The sequence below is a fragment of the Ceratotherium simum genome, chromosome 9 (genome assembly GCF_057802395.1).
Source record: "Ceratotherium simum simum isolate JZ-2026a chromosome 9, ASM5780239v1, whole genome shotgun sequence".
NCBI classification, from domain to species: Eukaryota; Metazoa; Chordata; class Mammalia; order Perissodactyla; family Rhinocerotidae; genus Ceratotherium; species Ceratotherium simum.
Genome location: NC_141908.1, coordinates 82,654,092 through 82,675,942, shown reverse-complemented (window position 1 = coordinate 82,675,942; position 21,851 = coordinate 82,654,092). Strand labels below are relative to the sequence as shown.

General features: G+C 41.4%; 1 long non-coding RNA gene across 10 annotated transcripts in view; it reads left to right on the top strand.

Annotated features, from left to right (window-relative positions):
• Window positions 1-21,851, top strand: part of LOC147916365 (uncharacterized) — a 106,876-nt gene that overhangs the window by 66,478 nt on the left and 18,547 nt on the right. For 5 of the 10 annotated variants that reach the window (XR_015553260.1, XR_015553257.1, XR_015553261.1 and 2 more), the window contains 3 exons: window positions 7,277-7,397; window positions 7,700-7,816; window positions 8,804-9,072. This is a non-coding gene — a long non-coding RNA (uncharacterized LOC147916365). Of the gene's footprint in view, window positions 1-7,233; window positions 7,398-7,699; window positions 7,817-8,051; window positions 8,248-8,803; window positions 9,073-15,586; window positions 19,788-21,851 lie in introns of those variants that run through there. The other 5 variants (XR_015553259.1, XR_015553263.1, XR_015553258.1 and 2 more) reach the window with 5 other exon arrangements.

Below are 21,851 nucleotides of genomic sequence, written 5' to 3'. Positions count from 1 at the left end.
TTGATAGACGCTCTTGGAGAAGCTCCATGCTTACATCAATTAACATATTTATAAAAACTATTTTCCAACATCTCTCTTCAGTGGTGATTTTGTGGGAAGACAGACCATGATGAGGCTGCCGTATGGCTCTGGTGACACAGTCTCTCAGAGGATCACCATATTAGAATGAGGATGCTCGATGTTTTAAGTACTCCTAGACATGATCGTTCTTTTGGTTGTTGACTCATATTACCAATTCCAGTGGATGTTAGAGTGCCATCATTTTAATTTATATTTAATTTATCTTAATATATATTTCTAATTTCCATTTGTATATTAATTTATGCTTATATTTAATACATATTTTAATTTCTATTGACTTAATTATTTGCATTCTCTATCCTGGGAAGTCCCTTCCTGATATCAGGTTACCTGAGAAGTGAATCTTAATCAGAATGCTGATTAGTGAGCATAGAGTAAAAATTTCCTTGGGAGGTTGTTTTATGTAAACTCTAGAAAAACCTGATGAAGTATCCCTACTCCATAACCAAATACACCACTCTGATGACCAGATAATGAGATTCCCCAAATACTATCTTTGTATTCTTTTACTATCAAAATAGTACTCTTTTACCATCAAAAGTATGAGTTCCATTGGAGTAGAGAAAGTGATGAGGAACAAATTGATAAGCTATATGTGATAGGCAGAATGGCCCCCCAAGGATGTCCAAGCCTTGATCCCTGGAACCTGTGAATATGCTTCCTTACGTGGCAAAAGGGACTTTGCAGATGTGATTAAGGTATGGATGTGGATTATCCAAGCGGGCCCCCTCTAATCACACAAGTCCTTCAAAGCAGAGAATTTTCTGTTTGGAGTCAGACCTGCAGTGGACTAGGAGGCAGGAGAGGGAATCATGGAGGTTCCAAGTGTGAGAAGGATTTGAAGTACCACTGCTTGTTCTTAGTAGGGAGCCACATGCAAGGCCTGAAGAGAGATCTATAGAGGCTAAAGACAGCCCTGGCTCACAGCCAGCAAAGAACCTCAATCCTACAACCACAAGGAACAAAATTCTGACAACAACTTAGTAAGCTTGGAAGCAGATTCTTCCCCAGAGCCTCCAGAAAGGAACGCAGCTGTGCCCACACCTTGATTCAGTCTTGGAAGACATGGAGTAGAGCAACCAGCTGAGCCACGCTCTGCCCAGACTTCTGAGCGATGGAAATTGTGAAATAATAAATGGGTGTTGTTTCAAGCCTTTAAATGTGTGGTAATTTGTTGCTGTAGCAATAGAAAACCAAAACACTATGTTAGTATGTTCAAGTTCAGTCTAAGAAAACAATCTCGGAAAAATAACACAGTTGTGTGGGAACACACACACCAAAACAGAATTCAAATGGACAAGGACGATGAAACACCAGGTAGGTCATTCAAACACCAACTGTCTGCAAGATAGCGAAAAGTAAACATCTGGTTCTTCGCATAATGTTGATCAAAGGAGCATCATGTGTTTTACACACATTTGGAGGAAAACCAACTACATTAGGATTTTCATCAGGGAAGAACTGGTTCATCAGGGAAGAACCAGGACACTGAACCACTCCCTATGTTATGATGACAAGGATGTGGATGTACAAATCTAATTTGGGTGAGTAAGTGAGCAGTCAGGGAGTGCCCAGCAGAAGGCACAGTCCACCTCAGTCGACATACTGGGTGCAAACTGTGAAGTCCAAAGCAAGAGGAGAAGAGAGGACTTTTCTCTGGGCCCACTTTCAATGCTCATCACTCCTCTTCAGTTGACACACCTTGCTGGCCCCTCCTCTTTGCTCCAGGCTTGGGCATATGATCCAGGGCTGGCCCATCCATATAGTTTTTTCTCTCTTGCCATAGGCGCTGATTCAAGATGTGGCCGAAAAGCAGTCCAAAGAGCATTAGGACTTTTTCTAGGACTGCTGCGAGGGTGGTGCTTTCTTTCCTCTGGCACTGCTGATCTGGTAGGATGAATGCTCAGATGGTTGGTGGTCCTCTCACCATTCTGTGGGAAGGGCATTCTGGGGATGAAGTCAGCACAGACAAAGCAGAACTGAGAAGATGGAGCAAGACACATACCTGACGCCATTTTTTGAGCATCTCCATCCAGTTGAGCCTCTGGATTTTACTCTGGACTTTTCAGTTGCTTGGTTGAAAGTAATTTGAGGTAGATTTTTGTCTCTTGATATAGTCTTTAACAAAACTGCTACAGTTACTATGTCATCAATGCAGATCACTCGCAAATCTCATTTCCTCTCTATTAACCGATTCCCAGTTGCCTTTAGAACATCTACACTGGGGATAACTTCTGACTCAAAGACTTGAATGAGTTTAAAATTGAGGTCATCGTGATCTTTACTCCTCCTTCCCCCATCTTTATGCCACCTCTCCCCAACTGTGCCTCTTCTTCTTTTAGGATTGGAGATGCTACTGTTTTGACTAGAAAGCATTTCTTGACTCCTTCTTCTGTTAGTGGACCCTCCCCTTATTTGAGTACCCACATTTCATGTGTATTTGGTGGATCTTCCACTCAGAGTCACTGCGTCAACCACTGGAAACTGTAATTGGCCTAGAGACGGATACATGACCTGAACTGGTTTCTGTCACTTGCAACCTAAATAGTCCTGACAAAGTTTCTACCCTCTCCTCCTCTGCCTACCTCCAACCAGCCTGCTTCATTCTCAGGTCCTGTAGTTTGGGGAATTATTTTCTATTTCTCTTTTTTTCTTTACATCTGAATTCACAACATTTTCCCCTAATTATATAAGGAACAATTATTCAATGTTGAGATGCAGAAAATATAAACGAGTATATGACAGAAAATATAATTCACTGCTTCTCAGGGTTCATGTGATAGAGGGGGCCCACCTGGATAACCCATGTCCATTACCTTAATCACATCTGCAAAGTCCCTTTTGCCACGTAAGGAAGCATATTCACAGGTTCCAGAGATCAGGGCTTGGACATCTTTGGGAGGCCGTTCTGCCTATCACATATAGCTTATCAATGTGTTCCTCATCGCTTTCTCTACTCCAATGGACCTCATACTTTTGATGGTAAAAGGATACTAAATTTGGGGATTCCATTATCTGGTCATCAGAGCAGTGTATGTGGTTATGGAGTAGGGATATTTCATTGGGCTCTTCTAGAGTTTACATAAAACATCCTCCCAAGGAAATTTTTACTCTATGTTCACCAATCAGCATTCTGATTAAAATTCACCTCTCAGATAACCTGATATCAGGAGGAGACTTCCCAGGATAGGAAATGCAAATAATTGGGTCAGTAGAAATTAAAATATATGTTAAGTAGAAGTGTAAAATAATAAAGTTAAAGTATAAATACAAAATATAAGTGTAAATCTATTATCTATAACTATAATCATATAATGTATAATTGTAATCTATAATTAGGCTATTGACCTACTATGCTGACATTTTGGTTTATTTCCCTTAAGTTAGTTTGTGTATGTATCATTTATTTATTCAACTTTATTTTAGTTTATTCTTATCTGATGCAATCAGACCTGGTGGTTGGTTAGTTCATTAAGATATTTGGTTAACTTGATGTAATGGAAAGTAAATTAGGTTTATAGTAGGAAGACCTTAGTTACTTTGAATAAATCACTTCAGTGTGATATGGTAGAAAGACCCTGGGATTTGGAGCCAGAGGAACCTGGGTTTGTATCCAGCTATAGCACTTTCTGTGTAGCCTGAGGCAAGTAACAACCTAACTGAGCAACAGAGCTTCAGAGACTTTATCTATGAAATGGGATTAACGATACTACCTGGCAGGGTTGCCATGCAAATCAGTGATAATGTGAGTAGAGAGGTATTACTGTGTCTGGCAAATAGTATGTGCTCAATCAAGGTAACAATAAGCAACCAAAGAAATCTCAGTTAAAGTAGAAATTCCAAAAAAATGATAAATGCATTGCTCACACATATGGCATATACATTGCAGTCTCTCATCTGTCTTTTGATGTAGGGCTGAGGCCTTTTCTTCAAGCATGGATCTGGTATGAGAAGTCTGCATGGTCTTTCTTGCATTAAACACATCCATGGTAGGCTGCAGTTTCCAGTTTTAGTCTGTTTAAAGCGGAGGGAAACTTAGAGCCACTTGCAAAGCAATCTGAGTCAAGAATTCTGAAATTTATTTATTTTCCTTGTTCTTTCCTGCTTGTGTTCTCCACGTCTAATTGAGAGCTTTTTCCCCAATAGCTTGCCTTTATTGAGTCTTTCCATTGTTCCAACCAAGTTTTTATAAAAACAAGTCTCTTTGCATACAAACTTCATTGGTTTCCATAATTGATTAAATCACAGTATTACAATAAAAACAAATGGCATGAACAGGTTTGAGAAAGTAACTGACTTCAGACAAGATTAAAGGGGTTCAATTTACAGTGGAAGTACAGTCTCTTAGACAGGAGCCTACTCACACGGGTTTGTTCATTCATTCATTCAGGATTTATTTAGTGACTACTCTATGCCAGGCACCTGGCTATATAGAAATGAGCGAAAGTGACAAACACCTTTGCCCTCTGGAGCTTCCATCCAGGGCCAGCGTGCAGTGTGCTGAGACATCAGTCAGCACATCGTGCAGAGGGAATAACACCTTCAGCTAATGAAACGAGTTGGTCGGTTAAAAGCACTCTTACCGCATTTTATCTTGTTTTTAGTCCTCTTGCTTAACTTGAGGTGATTTCAAGCAGTCTTTCTCCTTTATGCCTTACATCTTTTCTATTGTCAACTTCGCCCAGAGTTTTCTCTGCAACATCTCTTGGCAAATTTCAGTTGAGTCACCTTGTGGGTTTCTCTACCTCAAATGTTTTCCTTTTCCAATGCATCTAATGAGTAGGTGGTAGAATCACATCCTTTGAGAAATATTTTCACCATCACACTCTGAAAGATAGGGCTGGTTTCATGGGCATGCGACATGTGCATTTACACAGCTCTGGGCTCAGAAGAGTCCACACTTGGTTTAATGCTCTCCTGTCACTGTCTTGAAATTCTTTGAAATTTTGAACACATTTTTGTTTTGCACTGGGCCCTGAAAATTTTGTGGCCGGCCTGCCTAAAGAACTTACATTAGGTCCTTATTTTCTATTGAATCTAAACTTCTCTGCCTAGCCGCTAAGGTGAATGCCCACCTTCCCATCTTGAGAGCCTCTTATTTTAACCTCTCCTTGATGGCATCTTTGTTTGAGGTTACCTAGACCTACTGCCCTTGCATGAAATTGACCCACTTCCTGACTGTGTTGTGGCTTAAGAAGATCTCTCTGATGGGAATGGACCTCGTGTTTTCTCTGCTCCAATTTTACTCTCCAAACCTTTATAATCTGACTCAGAACTCACTCCCCTCCAACCTGAGTTTGTTCCCTCTCTGTATTTATGTACTTATGAATTTAAGCTTTCTAATGCAATAATAATAATAGCTACTCCTCGTTTAGCATTTACTGTGGGCCTCCTCAGCACGGAGCTAAGTGCTTTGCATTCATGATCTCATCCTTACATAGAGTTCTGTGTTTTCTTCGCAGTTTTGTCTAGGCCTATGCAGTATGGCCTGACTCTCCCTGTAGACTTCACATTTTCTGAGCCCGTTGGCCGTGTCTTCCTCATTCATTGTACCCTCTCGGCACCATACACATGGTGTTTGGTGCACCGCCAGGGCCCTGTGCCTGTTGCCAACTGACTGACAAAATATTAATAAAAGCTGAAAGTATAAAGCATCGCACTTCTTTCATCTACTGATTTTTTGCAGCTAGCTGCATCCTAGGAAGACTTTGCTGGCCTGAGGACTTTTAAAACTGGTCTGCACTATAACTTGAAGTAATTGTTCTTGTGATTGAAACTAACAACTATATAATGCCTGCTAGGCATAATGCCAAGACATGATTTGATTTCAGGTTAAATTTGCAGCTAAGTTGATTTTGCAAAATGTGCCCACATGTGCTCAGGCAGTATGAATGCCCTCCCTATCTCCATTCACCTTCAAAAGTGCACTTGTCCAGAGAGTTGGATATCCTTCACTTATTGGAAGATTTGACCCTGGGCATTTAAGGCTGAGGCTTCCAAGACTAATTAGAAAAAATTGTTGTTGATCAGCGTCTGCCAACTGTAAAATACCATATTCAGTTCCCTTTAGGACATCCATAAAAACAGCCAGAAATGGGGCCATGGTATTTATCAAGTCAAGAAAGACTCATGCCTAATAACAGTGAGTTGTTTTATGCTATTAAGAAATGAGCAGACCTGTCAGGAGAATGTTCAGCATAAGCTAATGTCAAACTTGCTGGAATAACTCACTCACTGCAGGGTTCCCATCTGTGAAGTCACTGGGGAGGTGGCTGCCTCCATGTGACTCTTCAGATTTGTCAGTTAAATTAGATGCCCAAGGGCAAAACCAACTGACAGGGGCATTATGGGACACTCCTGGAGGATTCAGAATCCGGAATCTCCTGAGTGGATCCCATTCACAGTTTTGTTCATGCTGATACTAGGGGTCATGTCAATTTTATAAGAAAGCAAAGGATAAAAAAGAAAGCCAGCAGGTCAGCCCTCTCAAGACTGTAAGTGGCAATATGCCTAATTCATGTTTTGTGTGATTGGAGAGAGAGGAATGGCTTTATTTTGTTTTCCAGTAGGAAAGTCCTAGAATATTATCTTGAGAGAAGACTTCGCAGGTTTTTAGGAATTGGCTGTCTTGCTGCATTAAGAGAAGTTATATTTATGGGATGCTAGTTGAAGTTTTACTAATGTTTCCACATGATACACCGATCTGAGGGTAAAAATAGAATACAATAACAAAAACCAGCAAGTTTCTGTTCTGACTTCCTTCAGCAACTGTAAGGAAAGCAGCACTTCATTTATTCTAGTTTACTTTACTCCCTGTTTTTCATTGCCCTCCCTCCCCTCGCCCCCACCATGATCCCTAGAGCCCTTCAGAAGATCATGGGTGTGGACTAAGGGTACCAGAATGAGAGAATGTCAAAGGTACAGTCACACTCTACTCAAAACTGTCCCAACCGCTTCCTCTCCTCTCACCAACACTCATCTAAAGTCTTTGGACCTGATTGGTAGGTCTCAACGCTCTTTTGTTTTTGAGTCAGTTATTTTCCTGGAAGTTCCTTTAACCTTAATGAAAACGGGCTCCTGGTGAGTCTACGCCATTAGTCCCCAGATCCAACCATTAGTCCCCAGATCCAACCAACTATGTCCGGATTGTAGGGTGAACACAGAGTTGACTGAGAATGCTCCACCCCCACCACAGGAGGACAGCTGTCTCAGTGACCTCAATGACCACAGCAGGACAACTGTCTCAGTGACCTCAGTGACCACAGCAGGACAACTGTCTCAGTGACCTCAGATGGTCAAAGATTGACTGGACCATGGTAAGTTTTTTCCTTTAGGTTCCCCAGAAGCAGATCCTGAGACAAGGAGTCAAGTGGAAGTGATATTTTTGGGAGAAGAGCCCAGGAAACACTTGCAGTGGAGTGAGGAAGTGAGACTGGGAAGGAAAGAGGCCAATAAAGCGTGTATAATCAGGCCAGTCATCACTTTAGGCAACTGAAGCTCATTCTGCCAAGGAACTCTGGATGAGAGTGTAGAACATATCTCAAAGTTACTCCAGCTGAGGGGTGAGGAAGCTGGGCTATTTATCCCCAAAATATCCTCTGTCATTGGTTGATTCCAGGGGCATCAACACTCCAACACTTTCGATTCGCTCTGTGGGAGTGCTGACCCATCTCCTGAAACCAGAAAATGTAAGCAGAGAATCGTAGGTCTTCACAGCATCCTTCGAGGTGTGGAGGTGAGTGGATATGAACAGGGCACTGACTGAGCCTGTTACAACGACAGCAGAAGGCAGAGTAATTAATAATCAGGATCAGCAGAAAAGCAATCTTTTGATGGTTTTTCCTATTAGTGCATTAACATAGTTCGTCTCAGACAAAAGAAAACCAGGAGACTGGCAAGTGAAAACTTTAAAATACTTATAGTTTATATAATTTCTGCATGGTAACTGGCACTTTCTTGCTATTGGGTAGGTGTGCAAGAAGTTTTAGCAAGAGAAGAAAAATTTGATCTACAGACTCAAAGAAATCTGATTGCAGAATACACTTTGAAATCATGCATTGTGGACTTAATCTCTTTGCACAAACTCAAGAGTCCTCTAGCTAATTCCTTTCCCAATGAAGGAGCCAATCAATGTTCTTTCCGGGGAGAAAATTACTAGAGAGCCTGGTATGTGTTTTGATGCCCTTATAAGACACTATGAATTACCTAACCCAAACCAATTAAGTCTTTGCCGGATAGAGGGCTGCAGAGGAGATGAGGATACAGCATGCGTTTAGGGCAGAATTAACTGCTCCCATAGCCTGGAAACATGCCTGGGGGAAAGCCAAACCTTGTAGGCTCTCTGCCGTCCACAAAGCTGGCAGTCAAAATGTGATCCAGCCCAGTGTTAGCTTTGATGTTTTTGCTTCTTTGGCCTTAAATTTTACAAATGTCTGTAAAAGATGAAATATGTTTTGAAAATTACATAAGGCTATTAAGAGAGACTGATCATGAAAACATGGTATCTCAGAGACAATAAAGGAAGTGAAATGAATGGCTGCTGACTAGCTGCTTGACCTTGGGCTGGTTACTCAGTCCTTTCTTGTCAATCAAATAGGAAATTATAGCCCAATAATATGGTTTTGGATTGCAGCTCAATAAGCAAGCTCTAATCTCTTGGTTATGCCTTACTGTACCACGGGAAACCAAGCACTTATTTTCATTTTAATGTGATCTCTTCCAGTGGACCGTGACTTCCTAAAGCACCCAGCACAATGCCTGGCTTGGCTGAGGAACTCGGGAACTGTGTGTTGAATGAATGTGAAATGCATAGTGGAAGAAGTTATTTCAAATATCATGGTGCACCTAGAAATATGTGAATAAACACAGCATCACCACAAATAACTGTTTTAAACAGAATGACGAATATTGAATTTTTATACATCCTATGTCCATTAGTGGAATAGAAGAAGCATAGCAGGAGGAGCCATCAGTGAGAGGGTGTGTTGTGTGGTGAGTAAGACACAGCCTTGGGTGTCAGGCAGCCCTGGCCTGGAATGCTGGCTCTGCTACTTGTTAGCTGTGTGTTGTGCAAGTTACCTAACTTCCCTGGGCTTTAGTTTCTTCTTCTGGACCTTGTAGGTTGCAATAAGGATCTTGTAATTCTGCAACATCTAGAAGGGCTTGAAAAACAGTTTATTACTTAAAAGAACTCAGTCTAAGCTGATCGTGAATATACACAAAGTCCAAAGTGAGGTGCTGAACTTCCTCCATTGGGTTGCCTTTCAGGCCCACTGAACCCGTCTTTGATGGGTATCAAAACAGACTTTTGGAAACCTGATCTTGTTCTTTGTTCTGCCTCTACCATCCTCCACTCCCACTCCACCCCCAGGTGTCTTAGCTCCATTTTCCAGGTACTAGGATTGGCTGAGGCTGGTGAAACCCTTGCGATGATGGTGACTCATTGGAATAGATGGTGGGTCCTCAAGGTCCTCCATCGTATAGGTGTGGGTGTTCCCCTGCCATCATTCTTCAAAGTAGAGCATCTTTTTGCTCATATTGACCACTTCTTGTAGTATCACTTGGAGTAACTATGCTGAAGTCACCTCCTGGGGTGAAGGTGGGAAGAGGCAAAAGGCATGGAGAGGACAAAGAATCATGTTGGCCACGTTGGAATAAAGCAATACGTACCTCTTTCCAGCCTGCCACATAGTTGACATAACGGCTGTGTTCCATCTCCATGGTGTTAGATGTGATCAGGGGACACTCCTTTCATCTACTTGGTCCACCTCTTTAAACTTGTGTTTTGAGCAAACAAATCCAGAGTTGTGAGCAAGACTCTGAATCTGGCTAGGACAGCAAAGAGGTGAAAGTGACACTATTTGCATTGCACCAACCCTTGGGCAAAGACCCCTGATCAATGGATGGGATCTCCCTCCATCAACCTCCACGTGAAGTTTGGTATCTTGTCTGCCTTTCTGAAACGGATGCCTGCTGCCGGCGATTGGCGTGTGAGCACATTCCTTGGGAGAAGTCCCTCTTCTGTTCCCCACCACGACCAAGGAAATGATCAACTGCTTGTCCCAGAAATCCTGGGAACCTTTTTGCTCTTAGGCCACTTTAAATAAAGGCTACTTTTGGGAAAGCTTTTGAAAAATATATATTTCTATCATGAAATAATTAACTGCTCAGTTTGCTCTTTGTTTATGTATTTCAAGAATTTAAGCAGTACAAGGAGCTTAAAACAAATCTAGTCCAAATGCCTTCACTCTAAAGAAGAGAAAATGTAAACTGTGGTTTGCTACAAAAGCTTACTATCTTTTTTTTCTCCTTTCAATACTTTTGGATGCCAAGAGCTTTGTCTAGGCAAATCGAAAAATCATATGCCTGTAGACTATGTTGTACAGACTGATGTTTTTAAAAATTCTTTAAAATAAAACAAAATTCACAGTTGAAGTTATGTAGCTGCTTGGTGAGGAGGTGACATGGCATAATGCTTAATATAGCTTATTTTTATTTATTTTTTTACACCCATGTAATAGCAAAGAGACACAATGACATGGAGAGCCATAAAGCCAAACAACTCTCCCATTTCATTTTACAGCACGAGGCGGGGAAAGGAGCAATTTGGTATCCTGACCATTTTTATAGGGGTTCGGAGACAGGTTAGACATGTCTGAAATATGTCCTTCAATTCTTAGAACTCTTTCAGGCATGCCTGCTGAAGGATGTTCCTTGGAGAAATACTCCTATAAATACAGGATGTTTTCATTACTGCATGCGGTTGATTCAGCCTGTTGGCTACATGACAGTGAGAAGAAGTGCCTGAGAAACGACTTCATATAGACCGCGTTCAAACAGTCCCTAGAGCTCTCCAGATTAGAATGACTCTAGCGGGAGCGCTTGGAAATGAATGTTCATACATCACTGGGGTCTTTAAAAAGAGGTTTAAGGTTCTGTAGGTTGTCTCCCCTAGTGCAGGGAAATGATGGAATGATAGCATGCATGGAGATGGATTTCTACCTATGAAAATTTTCACTTCTCCTTATTGAGGAAAGCTACAAAATCAATAACTCAGATAGCAAAACAACAAAACAAACCCAAAACCACAACAAACAAAAACAAGAAAAACCCACAAAAGGAGATAGCAGGAGGATTTATTTGGGAGTAAATAGTAAATATGGGGGCACATACTATATGTTCAATTTGGGTGTTTTCTTCAGTAACGGAGAGCCACATGCCAGTGGAGTGGAAGCTGGGCTTTTAAAAACTTATATGTGATTTTAAATAATATTAATATTCCATGTTTATGTAGCTCTTTATGATTTTCAAATACTTTTACTTGTTTCATTTGAGCCCCCAATAGCCTGAGAAGATGGATGATATTTTTATAGATGATGAACCTGAAGCTCAGAAAGATAAAGGGATTTATCCAGGATGGCACAGCTAGTAGGTCTCTAGATCCTCTGACTCCCAGTCTGATGCTTTTTCTACCATCCCACACCAACAAACACAATATTGCTTCTCTGTTTCTGTAATATTGCCAGTGTTGTAAAAATATCACAGCCCCCACTTCTTTGATCAAAAATTAACTACTCTTTATTGAATAGAGATTTTATGGTGCGAAAGACTGAGGAACATAGCACTCTCGATGCAGAGTGGGGAAGGAACTGACTTAACTGAAACTGCATCGTTTTCAGAGAGATGTTGAATTGGTAGTGAAACATGCAATTTTGTAGTAGCTTATTGCAAAAATATAGAAAATAATGGGCAGTTTGGAGAAAAGCAGAATTGTGAATTGAGAAAATTATTTGCTATAATTAGATTGGTCTGTGGGCAGGATAAAATTTATGAAGGAGGGTAACCTTTGCCTGTCAAGACAAGAGTAATACAATCTCATGTGCAGAATACAGCTAATTACCGTCAGCAAGGACTTTTTCTCTCTCTCTACTTGTTGTTGCCCTTGGTATTATAAAAATTTCTATCTATCTATCCATCTATCTTTTTTTTTTTTTTTCTCACAACATCCTAAACAATTTAGGAACCATTGTCAGAAGTTTAAGAAGACACAAACACAAATAAGGCCATAGAAGAACTGGATTCTAGCTTGATATAGAAAGCTCATCATTTATGAGTGTGTCTGTCCTTTTAAAGAGAATGTATTTAAGACTCTGAATTGAAGGGTGATTTCTGGGTATTTAACAGATATAAAAACCAACCAACCATAAAAAAAACACTGATGCACAAGTGAAACACACCAACTCACTGTGATGTGTAGTTAAAGGAGGAGCCCAGAGCTGCCCTTCACGACTCCCCTCCCTCCTCCACAACTTTCACCGACTTCTTTTCTCTACATCGGACTACTCATCCTTGGCCTTTCTGCCTACTGCCAGGTCATCCTAACTGTCGCATCCAAAACAACTTCTCACTCAACACCTCTTAAGGCAGCTCCCTAATGTTTCTTCCTCCTTTTTTAATTTTGAAAAATTAAAAAAATGTGCAAGAAATACAAAAGACATTCTAACCAACACCTGTGTAGCCTCCACCCGAATAAGTGCTAACATTAGTCCTATAGCAAATATAACCAGTAGTTTATTTACATTTACTTTCAACTCATCAACTTTTTTGGATTGCGATGACCAAGCCAGGGGTGATTTTATGGGAGATGAGAATTCTGGATCTAAGAATATGCATATTTAAAACCAAAATTGAAAACGCAAATACTGATTTAGCACAGTGAAGCTTCACTAGCTCAGAGTAATTTTTAGAAAGGACTGAATTGGTGAAAAATCTGAAGTATACCACATTTTGTAAAGAAGTGTGGATATGAAGTTTAGTAACTTACAGAAACATATAACTAGAAGAAAGTTAGCAAAAAATTTCCTAATGAAGGTGTTTTTAGAAAGCAAAGCTAAAAGAACAAAAAATTTTTTTTTTTGTGAGTAAGATTGGCCCTGAGCTAACACGTGTGCCCATCTTCCTCTATTTTGTTTATGGGACGCTGCCACCGCATGGCTTGATGAGCGGTGCCTCAATCCGTGCCCGGGATCTGAACCTGCAAACCCTGGGCTGCCAAAGCGGAGTGCATGAACTTAACCACTACGCTACTAGGTTGACCCCCAAAAGAATAATTTTTGATGTGCACACTAGTTGCTTTTAGGTAAATGGATTCAGAAGTGTTCAGAGGATGGTACTTTGAAACAGTGAGCTTTTGGTAAATATTTGTTGAATGAATGCATACTGTTTGCCAGGCACTTGCTAGGTACTGGAAATACAAAAAAAAAAAGGAAGCTCTGAGCTCTTTATGACAGGACTTTTCTGTGGGAAAAGAGATTCATGGATAGGCAGTTATAGTGCAACATGTGAGTAAAACTATAGAGGTACACAAAAGTTGCATTTCAAAAAAGGACAATGAGTTTTCTTAAACATTTTTGTAAAATTTTATGTTCACACTATTCATTTACGTGATAAATCTTTTGTATCAGATAATGTCTTGCTAAATCTATTATAACTTTCAAATGAATAGAATGTTACTTAAAGATGGTTTATGATAGAACAATAAGAAAAAATGTGTTCGTCTATCTTCCAATAGTTCAAGTGTACAATTCAATGGTTTTTAGTGTCCTAGCTCCATTTTCTAAAAAGACCATGTGTTCTTTTCCCACTGAATGGTCTTGGCACCCTTGCTGAAATCAGTTGACCAAGACATGTGGGTTTACTTCTGGACTCTAAAATTTATTCCATTGATCTAGCCTTGTGCCAGTGTCACACTGTCTTATTTACTGTAGCTTTGTAGCAAGTTTTGAAATGAAGAAGTGTGAGTTCTCTTTGTTTTTCTTTATCAAGATTGTTTTGGCTACTCTGGGTCTTTTGAATTTCCATATGAATTTTAGGATAAACTTATCAATTTCTGTAAAGAAGTCAACAGGAATTTGGAGAAACCAAACTTTTAAAATTTAATGTAAAAATTTATTATTTTATTATTTTAAAAAATAAAAACTCTAAATGCCAAAGGAAACATTTAGAAATACCCTGTGGTTTTATAGCACTAAAAAACCTCATTCATCTGTTAATGAACTTTGGTAACATGGACACAGGGTTGAGAAGAAGTACTTCCCTCTAATTAGATACATCCTGGAAAAGTCATTAGGCATCTCTGAACCAATTTATTGATGTACTAAAAAGTGAAATAAACTGGACTACATTAAAGTAAGAACTAGGCACTATTAGAAGAGTGGAAAGACAGGGCACAGAGTGAGGAGGAATCTGCAATACATCTATCTGATGAAAGATTTGTATTCAGAACAACAGAGAAGTCAATAAGAAAAAGGCAGACCACCCAAGAGAAAAGTAGATAAAAGAGCAGGTGCTTTACAAAAGAGTACATACAAATTAAAAGGTGCCCACCTGCAGGCTGAAAAAATGCTCGCCCGACAGATATATTCCCTTCCTAATCCCCAGAACCTGTGAATAGCATCTTATATGGCAAGAGATATCTGGATGAGCCCTAAGTGCAATTACAGGTGTCCTTATAAGAGAAAGACAGAGGGAGTTTTGACACAGATACACATAAAAGGGGCACAGAGCCAGAGGCAGAGGTGGGAGTGAGGCAGCCACAAGCCAAGGACTGCCAACAGCCACCGGAAGCCAGAAGAGTCAAGGATCACATTTTCCCCTAGAGCCTCCAGAGGAAGTACAGCCCTGCTGACACCTTGATTTCAGACTTCTGGCCTCCAGAACTGTGAGGGAATACATTTATGTTTTTTAAGCCATCAAGTGTGTGGTAATTTGTTACAACAATCATAGCAAACTAATAAACTGCCTTTATTAATTGTCAGGGAGAAGCAAATTAAAAGCATAATGTGATACCTCTACCCACCCCCAGAAAGCTATAAGCAAGTAATTTTAAGTGTTATGAGGAGGTGGAACCACTGGAGCACCCATGTGTTGCTGGTGGAGTATACATTATAACGACTTGGGTAAACTGGGCGCATCTTCTAAAGCTGAGTAGATCCTTATCCTGTGATTCAGCCATTCCACTTATAGATGACGTACCCAAGAGAAATGCATACTTTCAAATCATGAACATAAATATTCACAGTAAAGCTGTTCATAGTAGCTCCAACTTGGAAACAACTCAAATGTCCATGAGCAGTAGGACAGATAACTATGTGGGAGAGTGTTCATATTATGGAATACTATACAGCAGGGAGAAGGAATAATGCAGCTTCACTCAGCAACACGGATTCATCTCACAAACATGATGGAGATGAAAGGAGCCAGACACAAGAGTCTATACTGCATGATTCCATTTATGTAAAATCTCAAAAACAGGCAAAACTAACTCAAAGTGTTAGAAGTCAGGATAGTAGTCACCCTTTCAGAGGGGTAGTGACCAGGAGGGGGCGTGGGGAGTTAGGCTTTAATAAAAGGAGATGAAGTTAATAAAATCTGTTCTGATTCATAGGGTGTGTCTCATCCATTTATTCATTTTTTTAACAAATATGTATATTTCTTGATTTGCCAGGAGCTGTTCTAATGCTAGGGTTATAGCAGTATACAGGACAGTTTCTGCCCTCACAGAGTTGACATTCCAGCAGTTTCCTCTCCAGATGCTGGACTACACTGTGACATCGTGGCCCTTGATGATTCGCACCACACGGCATTCACATCATGGGTGTCCTGTCCCCACTGGGTCTGGATTTGGCCATGTGAACTGCTTTAGCCAATGAGACCTCAGCAGGATGTAAGCAGAAGCTTTGAGAAGAGCTTGCACATCGGGGCTTTACCTCTTGGAATGTTCTTGTCTAGAAGCACGCGCTACGCTATAGAGAAGCCTGGGCTTGGTGGCCGGATGTTGAAAGGCCACATGGGGGAAGTGCCTGGAAGATGAGAGTCCGTCCTGGACGTTTCAGTCCCAACCAAGCTCCTGGCTCAACAAGACTGTGTCAATGACCTCAGCTACATCACCTTGGTCAGAAAAACCACCCAGCTGATCCCAGTCCACCACAGACTTGTGAGAAATCATGAATTCTTTTTTTTTCTTGGTGAGGAAGATTGTCCCCGAGCTAACATCTGTGCCAGTCTTCCTCCATTTTGTATGTGGGAAGCTGCCACAGCATGGCTCGATGAGTGGTGTGTAGGTCCATGCCCAGGATCTGAATCCACAAACCCTGGGCTGCTGATGGGGAGTGCGTAAACTTAACCACTATGCCACTGGGCCGGCCCCATAAATTGTTTTTTTAAACCACTAAGTTTTGGGGTTGTTTGTTACACAGCATTTGATAACTGAAACAGACGATAAATGGGTGAGTAAATAAATAAGGAATATAATTTCAGAGTGTGATTTGGGCTATAAAAAATTAAACAGGGTAATGGTATAAAGAATGACAGGGAAAATTCAGAGAGAGTGATTGAGCACATTTTGACGACTTTAAAGTCACAGGTACTTGGAAGGTATTACTAGGTCCTCTATACAGAAACTGAGCAGTTAACTGTTTCCTGTTGAGATTGTCAGGTACTCTGGGGGATCAACAATAGAGGAAAATCACTGGAATTTAGAAGAGCTGGATTGGAGTTAAGACTCCACTTTTGACCTTGGGCAAAGCACTGGTCCTCTGGGAGCCTTGGTTTCCTCATCTCTAATAGGAGAGTAATCATACTCATCCTGCCTACCCTCCAGGATTGCTGGGGAGGTTACACTTGATAATGTTGGCAAAAGTACCCCAATGTTTTAAAATGTTAAGCAAAAGCGTTTCTATGAAAACAGACATTTTGATCACCCATTTGCTTTCTGAAGTTTCTGCTCTGTCCACAAGATGATCCATTCAAAGTCAGCGAGATGTCTTATCACCCGAACCACAGTCTGTGCGTCCCACTGGCACAGTCTATGCTGCACATTCACCTTTTTTATTTATTTAGCATCCATTGGGACCATGGTTCTGCAGTTTTGAATAATCCACGAAGTTGTCACTGAAAGCTGATATTCTGCATGTTGATAATGAAGAAAAACACCAATGAGCAGCCTTATTAGTGTGAAAAGTCACACAGTCCAAAGTCTCCATCCCATTAGGAAACAACCCGACATATCTCATGCCACATTAATAAATACTACATGTGCAAAGTGTACCTTATATTAACAGTAAAGTCCCCCATGGAAAACTGATTTGCTTTTAAATTTTAACTACTACTTTTTTCTTCTGTGGATCATGGTTAGGGTTCTTTTCCTTCCCTTTTCTTCTACAAAGAATGTAAGATTGTATGAGAAATGCATCATTCTCTAAACCAAACAGCAAAAAGAGAAACAAAATGCAGAAGAAAAGAGGTAAGGAGAAATAAAAGGGAAAAAATAACCAATTGGTCATTAAAAGGGAAAAGATGCAGGAGATAAAGAGAGGGAGGCAAGAGGCGCGTTTCTCGTGCTGGACTCCGGTGCAGATGTTAAGTATAAAATGCTCCACAAGTCCTGTAATTGAGAAAATCGATCAAATGTCCTGACAGCTGCTCGGGCATTTCCAGAAGCGATAAAACGTGAATTTATGTCACTCCTAGAAAAGGGGCAGTATCACCTTCTGGCGGCTTTAATGAAATGCCATAAAATTCGAGGAAAAACTGTGTTGTAAAGTCATAAAAAGGTAGTCGGAAGTGGGTTGTTGGAAATGCTGCTGGGAGGGGCTGCCGAGTCTGAAGTGTGACCCGAGTGGGCCAGAGGCCTCTGGGGTGGTCATGTTTAAGGTCCCTCCCTGACCCCTGCAGCAGGCTCCGGGCTGGGAGAGGGAGAGGGAACGGGAGGCCACTGGGCGGCTGCTCCTCGTGCTCAACCCCTCTCAGAGCTCTGCCAGTGGCTTCCTGGCTCTCCGACTCTTCAACTGAGAGTAGGGACTAATGACCCCTTTCCGAGACTCGCCATTTGTATTTCGTAGAGGTCGCCGGCATTTCTTCAGAGAGTCAGTTGTAATGGATGGTCCCCACCACAAGGTCACCTTTCCTAGCTGCAGGCTTGCATAGGGGGCTCCAAGACCTCCTGGTGCTCTGGGCAGGAGCCAGAGCAAACTCCACTAACCCTCTATTCTGCTTTAGCATCCGATTATTCAAGCTCCTCTGCCCTTGGTTCTACTGTCTGCTGTTAGGTCTAGGAGTCTGCTTTTTCTCCTGGATAAGGAGCAACTAGGCAGGCAGGGAGTGTCCTGGAGTCCCTTTTCCACCCCTTTGGCGCTTGCCTCCTGCGTTACATGTAGTCGGAGCTCATTAGATGTTTCCCAGGGGAATATAATTTCTCAGGAGCTTCAGGTTGTCAGGTAATGTCTTCTGTTACCCAGCCACTTTGGTTCAATAACTACCCTTGGTATCATCTACAGAAGCACCAGCTAAATTCATTTATTTAGGATTGTTGTATAGGGAGCATAGTACTTTACTTTATATTTTCAAAGTTTGGTATTTTAATAAAGTCACATTAGATCCATATAAAAATTATATTTCAAAGATAAATAAACAGAGACCCTGAGTCTTACAGTGAATTTTTTTGGTCCATCAAGTTTGTGCAAAGATTGTAAAGTTAAATTGGAAACAATAAGAACAAGGATCCTAAAATGAGGGGTTTATGTGTGAAGAAGATAAAGATATGCTTAAGAGATGAGGTTATTCAAAAAAGAAATGGCAAGGAGAAAGGTATTCTGACAGCAGCTCTAAGAAAACATTTAGCAGAGATCTCTTGAGACTGTCCTAATCAAAACTTTAAAAAAGCCACCAGCTTACTAAATAAATAAAACTTTAAAAATGATGATCACAGGACAGTGCAAGGAAGTGAGAGGATCAATAAGGTTAATGAGACAAAGAAAATAAAAAATGAATTGCGAAGTTTGAAAGTGGGAATGGGTATTTTTACCCTTGGTGAGCGATGACCTTGAGCCCGTGGCATAAAGGGGAAATTTCTGCAGTGTAGGTCTGACCCCAACCATAGGTTAAGGGACTATCAGTAAGAAAGTCAATCTTTAGAAAATTTTGTGAGCACTATTATCAGGTTATGACTGTCTCTTGAGCAGTGTCTTCAGTCGACTAGGACACCCATTTCCCCAAGGCGAGAGGGAGTACATGGAAGCCAACAAAGCTTAGTGATCACCCTTCATTCTTCTGCGCTCGAGTCCTTTGTCAGCTTCAGAACTAGGAAGTCAGCTATTAAATTAGAGATGAAATAAAGCCAGACTCCAGATGTGGCTGCCTCACGCTCCTGACTTTAGCCAGATGTGCCCAAACCGTTGTATTCATCATGATGAGAGAGAAGGTGGTGGGACAGTGCACACAGCACACCCACAGGAATCCTGAGTCCCTGCTGAGTGACACAGGGAGAGCCACTGCTCCAGGGTCAGGGAGGAATGGTGAGGGCTCTTCAAAAGTCCTGTAAAAGGAAGTATGAATTTTATTTTTATGGATATTTGATCCTGGCTCTATGTTCCAATGGTCTCTATTAGGTCATTTAAAAAGCTCTTTGCACAGCCATATTTAAGCAGCCACCCCTGGTCCTGCAGCTACCCTGCCTCCTTGGTGCAGAATCTACTCTTGCTTAATTGCTTTCTGTTTGGGGGTAAAGCCTTCCACCTCCCTCTCATCTCCCTTCGCCCACTTTCGATTGGTGGAAAGCTGGAATCAGCATCCAATGGTGTGGGAACTAGGCCAAGGGCAACATGGAAGGACCTTGGATCTCAACTAGTTTTTAGAGGAGGTTGAGGGGTTAGCTGAACTCATGGTGGGTGGTGGGGAGGGGCTGGGCAGGCTGGAATGAAGTCCTACTGTAGGCTGAAGGGCACGAGGCACAGTTATCTGGTCCAGGCATGAGCTGGTCTCGGGTGATCCTAAGAGGTCACAGGTGATCTCTGTCTACAAAGCAGCCATCTTTCACATTTGGAGAGGAGACCGGGGATAGTAAAGGGTGTGAGATCCTGGAAGCTGCTTCGTGGACCTGGGTACAAATGAGTGTGTGCTTCCAGTCATTTCCTTTGTAGCCTGGAATCCACATGCCTGGGATGGGTTCTGTCAGGTGTGACTTGAGCCATTGTCGGAACGTGATGGGGAAGGAGTGAACTGCATCCTTTATGTAGTTTAGGGGTGATATTTATCAGGAAGTTTTACTTAGAACCATAAACTATCCTCTGAGAGTTCTTTGCTCAAAGAGCGACATCTGTGTTGAATGAAATAATAACTACCTAGTCCCTTCTTACATTAGCTAAAACAAGATACACAATGGCAACAAGAAAGGTCACATTCAGGTCCTGGGTGTTTCGTGCTGACCAAGCATGATAGGTCACTTCTAAAGACCCCCAGACAACACGGTGCTTTTTATTTGGGCAAGGATATCAGGATTTTTTGAAAAGAATCTTTAGAATATTCTAACATTTCTAATCGGCATTCCACTACTGATAAAAACCACTCATTATTTTCTGAAATGTTTTCTAATAATATTCTTCACCTTGACAGTGTGGAAAAACTTCAGTCTCCTCTCACTCCTTCTAAAAGGCAGAGAAGGAGAGAGAGAGAAAGGCAATGAGAATCATGAACAATTTTAGTTCATTTGGAAGTTGGGGAGACTTATTTTTCAAATGTATCCTCTCAAATCCAGATTCTTCTAACAGATGCTCTCAACTCCCAAGCTCCTTCCATCTGTAATTCAGTTTCCTCCTAGATGCGATGCTGATACTACTCAAGTACCTGCTATTTCCCCGTCAAGCTTGTGTCGTGTTCAGGAACTGTGAACTTGGTGGGGCTGGAGAGCAGGCGCTGGATCCACAGGGCTGCAGTGGAAAGAAATGTCATGTCCCTTTTCACAGTTCTGATGCCTCAGCATCTTTTCCTCTGACACTCAGGCTCTTGTTAAAGGTTTTCAAGGGAACATAAAGTGTTTATTTAATAGTGCAATTAATTGTTTTAGCTTCACTTCTGGAGCCACCTCAAATCAGTACAAGCTAAGATTTAGCAGGGAGGCAGAGACTGCATCTTCGGATTCTTCCTGACAGGATGGATTAGATAAATTACTTCACAATTCTCTAACGTATTTTAAACTCAGAGACAAAGCGCTGCATGTTGCACTTACAGATGCTGATCTCTGTCCTCTTTCTTGCTTTGTTTTTTGTTTTTATTTTTGTGAGTAAGATTGGCCCCGAGCTAACATCTGTGCCAGTCTTCCTCTTTTTGCTTGAAGAAGATTGGCCCTGAGCTAACATCTGTGCCAGTCTTCCTGTATTTTTGTGTGTGTGTGTGTGCATGTGGGATGCCACCACAGCATGGCTTGATGGTGTAGGTCCATGCCCAGGATCCAAACCTGTGAACCCCGGGCTGCTGAAGTGGAGCACATGAACCTAACGACTGCACCACTGGGCCGACCCCGTCTCTCCTCTTTCTTTCTATCCCCTCCCCCAGCATTACTCTAAAGTGAGGCCATTCGAGGCATGGACTGAGTTCAATCTCGCCATCATTAATTCATTATTTGAATAAACGTCTGTCGAGTCTCTGTTCTGTGACTGGTATTGTGCAGGTGCTGGGGATAGAAAGGATGACGTGATACGGGATCCGTTTTCAGGGAATTTCAGTAGTATTTCATTTTAGAAAAAGTACTGAGCCTTATCTATGCTCCAAGGGGTGTATGAAGACAGGGTTTTATGCCAAAGGAAAATTTATAAATTCTGATAAGAATACAAACCTATTATTGGGTTAAATATGGTTCCTTTAGCAGGGACATGTTTTTGAGTTTCATAGGCAAGTAGGAATCGTTGCCATGTACCGACTAATTTGGAGCTGGTGGG